We start from the raw sequence: 8,704 nt of genomic DNA, 5'->3' as shown, positions 1-8,704 counted from the left end.
AAAAACACTTTTGTTAAAAAAACCAGAAGCCTTTTTATTGGGTGTAGTAGGTGAAGAGATACAAAAAAAGATAAAAGACTGTTCATGTATGCAACAACGGCAGCAAGAACTCTTTTAGCCCCAAAATGGAAACAACAAGAAGTACCAACGAAAGAAGAGTGGCAGATGAAAATGATGGACTTTGCAGAACTGGCAAAGCTGACAGGGAAAATCCGAAACCAGCATGATCAAGTATTCCAAAAAGACTGGAGAAAATTTATACAATATTTGAAAGATCATTGTAAGCAATTAACGACATTAGTAGGGTTTATCTGAAGACTTGTAATGAGAAATTTTTTACCTTTCTATATTTAAACTGTGAGGTATTTTGTAATGAGTTATATTAGAATTGGAAAATATATAAAATGCTGTGATATAAAGGTTAGTTTTGAAAGCCAAGAGGCGGGAGGGAAGGAAGTTGACAGGCTCTAAAGAGCCAAGGAAGTAAAGTGGATAATATTGATGTGATTATATATGTTTAAATGGAAAATTAATAAAAATTATTTAATATATATATACTAATAAGTGTATAGATACACACACACACACACAGAGTCAGATCCTTGGCCCAATTAGCTCAGTACTGACTGGCAGCAACTCCCCAGGGTTTCAGACAGGGGTAATCCTAGCCCTTACCTGGAGATGTCTGGGCTTAAACCTAGGACATGCAGTATCAGACCCTCCAGGTGTCCCTATTTTCCAGTGACAGTCCTGGATTTACAGAAGTCGTCCCAGTTTCTAATTTGATCCCGGAATGTCCTGCTTTTCCTTAGGTTGTCCCTATGTTCATCAGAGAAACGTTGGAAGGTATGGCTGCATGCAGCGCGCTGTCACTGAGCTAGGGCTCCCCCCCTAATATGTAGTGAAAGGAAACAAATATATAACCAAGCGGATGGACAAAGTTCTGTCCCTCTGTTTATAATACAGTCAAACCTCGGTTCCCAAACAACTCCATTTTGGAACGTTTTGGCTCCCAAACGATGAAAACCCAGAAGTAAACACTCCGGTTTTCAAACATTTTTTGGAAGCCAAATGTCCGACGCAGCTTGAGTGTAGGAGACTCCTGCAGCCAATCGGAAGCCGTGCCTTGGTTGTCGAACCAATCGGAAGCTGAACGGACTTCTGGAACTGATTACGTTCGACAACTGAGGTTTGACTGTAATAGGAACCCTGGCACTGGGAGGGAGTTTGTGTATCTCCGTAAGGTCTCAGAATGTTTGCTCATTTTGTTTCCTACCTTTCATTGAGCACATGCAACAAAGTGAAATCACATAATACTTCTGTAGTTCTTCTTACACTCGGTTCAGTCTGTTGTCAAAGTACAGTACGACACCCACCCTAAAGCAGGGAGGGGGAACAGTCTAAAGCAATTCGCAGTAATAGAGCCTACCTTCTCCAGGAAAGAAAGCTAAAGACTTTGCTACAGTCGGGGTTATTGTCTACCTAATCTGTATACCATTTAAAGGTACTTTAAAAGCTCCTATCACCATGGTATCTAATCTGTTCCGATAACGAGCATTCGGTGTGCAGCCTTTAAGTGGCATATTTGAAAGCATTTATGAAAGGCCGAGCAATCTCTGTTTTATTTGCTGGGGCTGCCACAACTCAAGATCAGATTCTGCTTTTTGTATATTAGTCATTTTGGTGGAAATGTTAGAGATTCTAAAAGCATAACAGAAAGAGGAGGAGAGAATCCAAGTCAGGCCTATTAACAGTGTTTGGTTTAATCCAACGACTGGTTCACTTAGAAGATAATAGCGCTTTTCACAGGCAAGAACATCAGGAGCTGCTTCATGTCAAGTCAGATCATTCATCCCTCAAGCCAAGCGTAGAAGGCAACTCCTAGAGGCCGAAGTCCCTTTGCCTGCCCCCATAAAATACTTGAGGGGGCCGCTCCCCTCAATGTTTGTTTGTTAGATTTATATACCTCCCCTCATCAGAAGACCTCAGGGTGCTTCACAGAATAAAATACAAGATAAAAACAAAACAGCAAAACAATAACCTGCCCTGTTATGTACTGAAGTTCTCACCCTGGGCCAGCAGGGGAAAACTGTAGATAGTATTCACTCAGGTCCACCTATGCAAATAAGGGATTGAAAGTGACGTTCAGTGATTGGATAGTTACAGAAAGTTGTTACTGTTGCCTTGTAGTGGAGCTCTATATAGGCAGGTTGGCTGAACCCTTCAGTTCTGTTCTGTTCTGTTCTGTTCTGGGCCTGTGAATAAACAAGAGCTGTTTGAAGAATCGCTGTGACGTCTGATATGTTCACCCACAACTTAACACGCCCCACCCCCGACAAATTTAAAAGGCTTTAGAATATTAATCAGCCAAAGGCCTAAAATATATAATGAAGGTGTCAGGTGAACCTCCCTGAGGAGAACATTCCACAAATGGGGAGCCACTACAGAAAAGGCCCTCTGGACCTCACGTGGAGGAAGCACACGAAAAAGGGCCTCAGATGATGAACGCAGAGTCCGGGACAGTTTATATGGGGACAGTTTATATGGGGAGAGGCGGTCCTTCAGGTATTGAGGCCCTGAGTCATTTAAGGCTTTACAGGTCAAAGCCAACACTATGAATTGGGCCCAGTAACGAATTGGCTGCCAGTGCAGTCGGGCCATTGCCATTCAAGTGGTGTGCATGTGACTAGTCTTGTGCTCAGATATATGGGGTAGAGTGGGTGCATGCATGTTGCGCACACCCATATGTAACCATGTGCAATGTTATATGGATAGAGCCCAACACTTTATCCAATTCTCTTCAGGTATAGGTGTGAGACACTTGTTCATTTTTATTTCACCTCCCAGTAGGACCGATTTCAGACACACACACCCCTTGATGTCTTCCAGACAGAAGACTTTGGCCTCTCCAGCAGTCCTAAGCGCCATTTCCCCCTCTCTCCCCACCACAAAAAATAGAAATTCTTATGTACACAATAGCTAAACATCTTTGCAACTCTGCCTGAAAACATTCACAATGCTGCATGCCGTGTAGCATTCACTCCTCATTTAGAGAGAAACCTCAGACATGGCATTTGAATGAAACCCGTTTAATATTGATGTGTGTCCATTACAGAGTCTGTCACATCGCCAGGACTGTTCAGGCATATTAAGGCTTTGGGACACTCAACGAACGATGCCCATTGTCCTGTTCAGAACAGTAAAAACATCAGTAAAAACTCTACCCACCCAGCAACAGCTTTTCCTCATCTTTCCAACTTCAGTTCTCGATATTTCAACATCAGCCTGCAATTTTTTTAATTTTTAAAAAACCCTCATGACAATTTATCAGCATTTGTGTGCCCGTTACTCATAATATACACAATTTTATGTGCAACTTTGCCTAATATACGCATTTTTGCAGAGCACTTTTGCCCCACACCTGGAAAGAAGACCCATTAAATTGTGTTGTGTGTGTTTTTAAATCACTTGTTAAATGGTTTTTTAAAATAACATTTGTTAAATTTTAATAAATTGGAGACTGCCAATTAGCCAAAGTGGGGAAACCAGCGATTGCATAAGAGGGGTGCATCCTGCACCCTTTGGGCATGTGAGATGGCACAGTCAAGGACTGGGAGAAGTGTCTTCCTCTTGGAATGTGCAGTTGCCCCATACAGGGATTGAACTTACAACCTTGGCATTATCAGCACTATGCCCTCTAACGAACTGAGCTACAGTGGTACCTCAGCTTAAGTACTGAATTCGTTCCGGAGGTCCGTACTTAACCTGAAACTGTTCTTAACCTGAAGCACCACTTTAGCTAATGGGGCCTTCTGCTGCCGCTGTGCCGTTGGAGCACAATTTCTGTTCTCATCCTGAAGCAAAGTTCTTAACCCGAGGTAATATTTCTGGGTTAGCGGAGTCTGTAACCTGAAGCGTATGTAACCTGAAGCATATGTAATCTGAGGTACCACTGTATCTGGGTTGACAATTCATATGGCCCTCCATACCTCTCTATCTTGCCCTTGAAATTCTGCCTAGGTCACATCCCTTTCCTAGGACCCCAGCCCTCATCCATACCCTCCTTGAGTACTTTGGTGTCTTATTGAACTGTGATAATGTCTCTTGATTGCCTGAATGGAGAGAGAGAATGGACTGGATCATGCCTAGAAACCTCTGGCTTAAAGTAGCTTTGTTTCTTTCTCCCAGGAAGCAATTTTATTTCTCATATTAAGAAAAAGGATTAGTGGTTCAATAGCATATTATTGACTCTGTCGCCAACCAACCGAATGTTATCATTTGGTAGTGAAATGGAATGGAAATCAAAACAGTTAATGATCTCCCTAGTCTGTGGGGACCTTATTTCTTGCAACACACATCCCCAAAAAATATTGCTGTGAACTGGAGAAGGGGAGAATAACCTTACATCAGATGCCTATCTAGGGCCAGATTTAAGTTTGATGAGGCCCTAAGCTACTGAAGGTATTGGGGCCCTTTATATGTCCAGCTGTCCTTTGTCACAACAAATTGTCGTTTTTTGTGTGTGTTGAATATATGATATATGGTAATTTATGGACCTTATAGGTATCTAAAGCCATTTGCACATGCAGAATGTAGGCACCCTATATATAGAAATGAGCAAACCAGTGATATTTTAGGGAGCAGGCTAGCAGGCGGGGACCATTATTTACATCATAGGTAAAGGTAAAGGGACCCCTGACCATTAGGTCCAGTCGCGAACGACTCTGGGGTTGCAGTGCTCATCTTGCTTTACTAGCCAAGGGAGTCAGTGTAGAGCTTCTGGGTCATGTGGCCAGCATGACTAAGCCGCTTCTGGCGAACCAGAGCAGCGCACGGGAACACCGTTTACCTTCCCGCCAGAGCGGTACCTATTTATCTACTTGCACCTTGATGTGCTTTTCAACTGCTAGGTTGGCAGGAGCAGGGACCGAGGAACAGGAGCTCACCCTGTCGCGGGGATTCGGTATTTGTCCGCAGACAGCTTCTGGGTCATGTGGCCAGCATGACTAAGCTGCTTCTGGCGAACCAGAGCAGCACATAGAAATGCCATTTACCTTCCCACCAGAGCAGTACCTATTTATCTACTTGCACTGCGTGCTTTCACACTGCTAGGTTGGCAGGAGCAGGGACCGAGCAATGGGAGCTCACCATCACTTACATCATAGGAGCCTACAAAACACTATTGCTGTATGTAGGTTTTATTTTATTTGTTTTTTATCTTATATTTTGGAAATGTACATCCAGTTGTTTTTTCTTTAATTTTTTGGGGGGCCCCAAGAGAGTGGGGCCCTAAGCTATAGCTTGTTTAGCTTATACGTAAATCCAGCACTGTGCCTATCTCTTATCAGGACATTTTCTGCTTTCAAACTCATTCCTCCAATTTGTTTCAATATTATTAAGGTGAAGCATTGCCGATGAGTCAGATTCCTTTCCCCCAGGAACACACAGATGAAACTTCCTGCCTGCCCCCCAGCCGTAAATTATTAATCCAATTGTGTCAATCACAAAAGTCCTGGAGACCTCTGCAAATGGAGCGAAAGAAGCCACACAGGTGTCTTCAAGGTTTTCTATTATAAGGGAACCTCAGGCTGATCTCTGAGTCGTATGCTGCCTTTCCTTCTTGCAGAAGATACTGCTGTAAGACACGTCTCTCAAGCACAAATCTGCCTCTTGCGGCTTATCCTTCAAAATTTGCACTTCTCCAACTTCTGTGCTGCAGTTATCCAACAGCCAGTGTGGTGTAGTGGTTACAGCATTGGACAAAAGCCAAGGAGACCAGAGTTCAAAACGCCACTAAGCCATGTAACTCACTGGATGACCATGAGCAGGCAATCACTCTCTCTTTTTTTAAATATTTTTATTCATTTTGCAATACAAAATTATAAAAACACATACCGAAATTTATCACAAATACAATCTTTTAGACTTAGCTCAGCCCTCCTGTGAATCCTCCGATTTTATTCTTTCTTATGCATTTCCTAATTTAATATTGCCTTTTGGTGACCTTCCCCCTCTTTGTTCCCTTTTTTACAATATTTCACATATTTTCACAGAGCTTTTTGCAAACCCACAAACGTTATTTGTTCATTGCAAACTTTTCAAATAATCTACAAATTTACTCCAGTCCTCGGTGAATCTATGGTCCTGCAGATTTCGGATCTTTCCTGTTAATTTATCAAGTTCCACATAGTCCATTAACTTCATTCTCCATTCTTCCATCGTTGGTAATTCTTCTTGTTTCCATTTTTGAGCCAGTAGTATCCTTGCCGCTGTTACTGCATATAGAAAAAGCTTACAATCTTTTCTATTTATTTCATTTGCTACCATTCCTAACAAAAATGCCTCTGGTTCCTTAACAAATGTATATTTCAACATTTTCTTCAATTCATTATATATCATTTCCCAGAAGCCTTTTACCTTTTTACATTCCCACCACATATGATAGAATGTTCCTTCTTTTTCTTTACATTTCCAACATTTATTACACACTTTATACATTCTTGCTAACTTTACTGCAGTAATATACCATCTATATACCATTTTCATAACATTTTCTTTTATCGCAGTACAGGCCGTAAATTTTAGCCTTTCATTCCATAGTTTTGTCCATTCACTTAATTGTATGTTATATCCAAAGTCTCTGGCCCAATGAATCAGTTTTCCCCCAAGCTCATAGCTAGATTTCAGGTTTTTTTTCTCTCGCTCTTCAAGAATTGCAGTTTCTATTGACGTTCTAAGGCATGAGAACCACCTTCTGTTTCCACCGATATTAAAACAGCCAAGCATATTGCTCTGCCTCTCATAATCCAAAACAAACGTTGGAGGGTTTTGGTTTGTATTCATACATTTTTTGTATATTTATTAATGTATATTTGCCTCCAAGCAGGACTTCACTGGGAACAGGAAGCATTTGGCTAATTTATTGGAATATATAGAGCAGAAATATCTGGCAGCTGGAGTCTTAATTATGGGAGACTTCAGTGCAGGAGTTGGATCATCAGATGGGAATTCCCTAGGAGAAAATCTTTCCATTTGGGCATGTCTCTAGAGATTATCATTTTAATAAGCAAGGACAAAAACTATTAGAATTTATGGGTAACCATCACTTTTTTATGGGCAGGGAACCGGTGGGCTCCCAGATGTTGTTGGGCTCCAATTTCCAAAATCTCCTGGTAGATGGCTACATTGACCCTGGACTTAATGAAGCACAGTGGAACAGCACCAGCTGATGACATGGCTCCCCAAATCTCTTTTCTGATGAGAGCAGCTTTTGCATCTCATTTGGAAACCAAGGTCCTGGAGGAAGAATGGGGAGGCACACAATGCCAGATGCTTGAAGTCCAGTGTGAAGTTTCCACAGTCTGTGTTGATTTGGGGAGCCATGTCATCAGTCATCAGATTTTGGAGCACTTCATGCTTCCTTCCGCAGACGAGCTTTATGGGGATGCTGATTTCATTTTCCAGCAGGACTTTGGCACCTGCCCACACTGCCAAGAATACCAAAACCTGGTTCATTGCCCATTGGATTACTGTGCTTGATTGGCCAGCAAACTCACCTGACCTCAACCCCATAGAGAATCTATGGGGCATTGCCAAGAGAAAGATGAGAGTCATGAGACCAAGCAATGCAGAAGAGCTGGAGGCTGCTATTGAAGCACCCTGGTCTTCCATAACCCCTCAGCAGTGCCACAGGCTGATAGCATCCATGCCACGCCGCATTGAGGCAGTAATTGATGCAAAAGGGTCCGAAACCAAGTACTGAGTACGTATGCATGCTTCTACTTCTCAGAGGTCCAATATTGCTCTATTTGCAATCCTTGTTTTGCTGGTTTCATTTAATATTCTAATTTTCTGAGATGGTTAATTTGGGGTTTTCATCAGCTGTACGCCATGATTATCACAATTATAACAAATAAAGGCTTGACATATCTCGCTTTGCATGTCATGAGTCTATCTCATAGATTAGTTTCACCTTTTAAGTTGAATTACTGAAATAAATGAACTTTTCCACGATATTCTAATTTTCCGAGTTTCACCTCTATATGCTACTTCCAGGATAAGATGCAGCAGGACTCCCAGTACCAGGCAGGCAGCACCATGGCATTGATGTTCTGTTTGTTGGATTCCCATAGGCATCTGGTCATCCACTGTGGCTAAACAGAATGCTGTACTACATGCAGCAGGTCTTTGCCCTGGACCAGCAGGTTTCTGCTGAAGACCTTCTGTTTGTAAACAGTTATGTGTAGAAAGGCATGTGATTTAGGCTCATATTCCGCCTTCTGCATCCATGAAGCCTTCTGTGGGACCAATTATCCTGCACTACCGGAGATCATGATCCCAAACATTGTAGCTTGTACAGCAATTTTGTTTTTGTCTCAGTCAAATGGCGGACCTTCACCTTTCACAATATGGGGAAATTGACCTGTTTCTTCAGCCACGAGCGATGTTCCCCTTCAGCAACTCACATCCACATCTGAAAAAATCCCCGCAGGGCGTTTGCGTCAGATTATGCAAGCCTTCCCAACTGTTTGATCCCTTGCCTCTCTCTCTCCACCTGTGCCACCTGCCATCTTGAGATCTGGCAATGGTTCCTTGCTGTTATTCTGATAGTTTGGCAGATGAACTCCATTCAGCTGTAAATATGCAGTTGTGCTGCCAAGCAGTGAATGATTGGTCTCAAGCAAAGGGGACTCTCTTTTTTCAC

The sequence above is a fragment of the Podarcis bocagei genome, assembly GCF_964188305.1.
Source record: "Podarcis bocagei genome assembly, chromosome: 14".
NCBI lineage: Eukaryota > Metazoa > Chordata > Lepidosauria > Squamata > Lacertidae > Podarcis > Podarcis bocagei.
Note: the sequence above shows the minus strand (reverse complement) of the source record.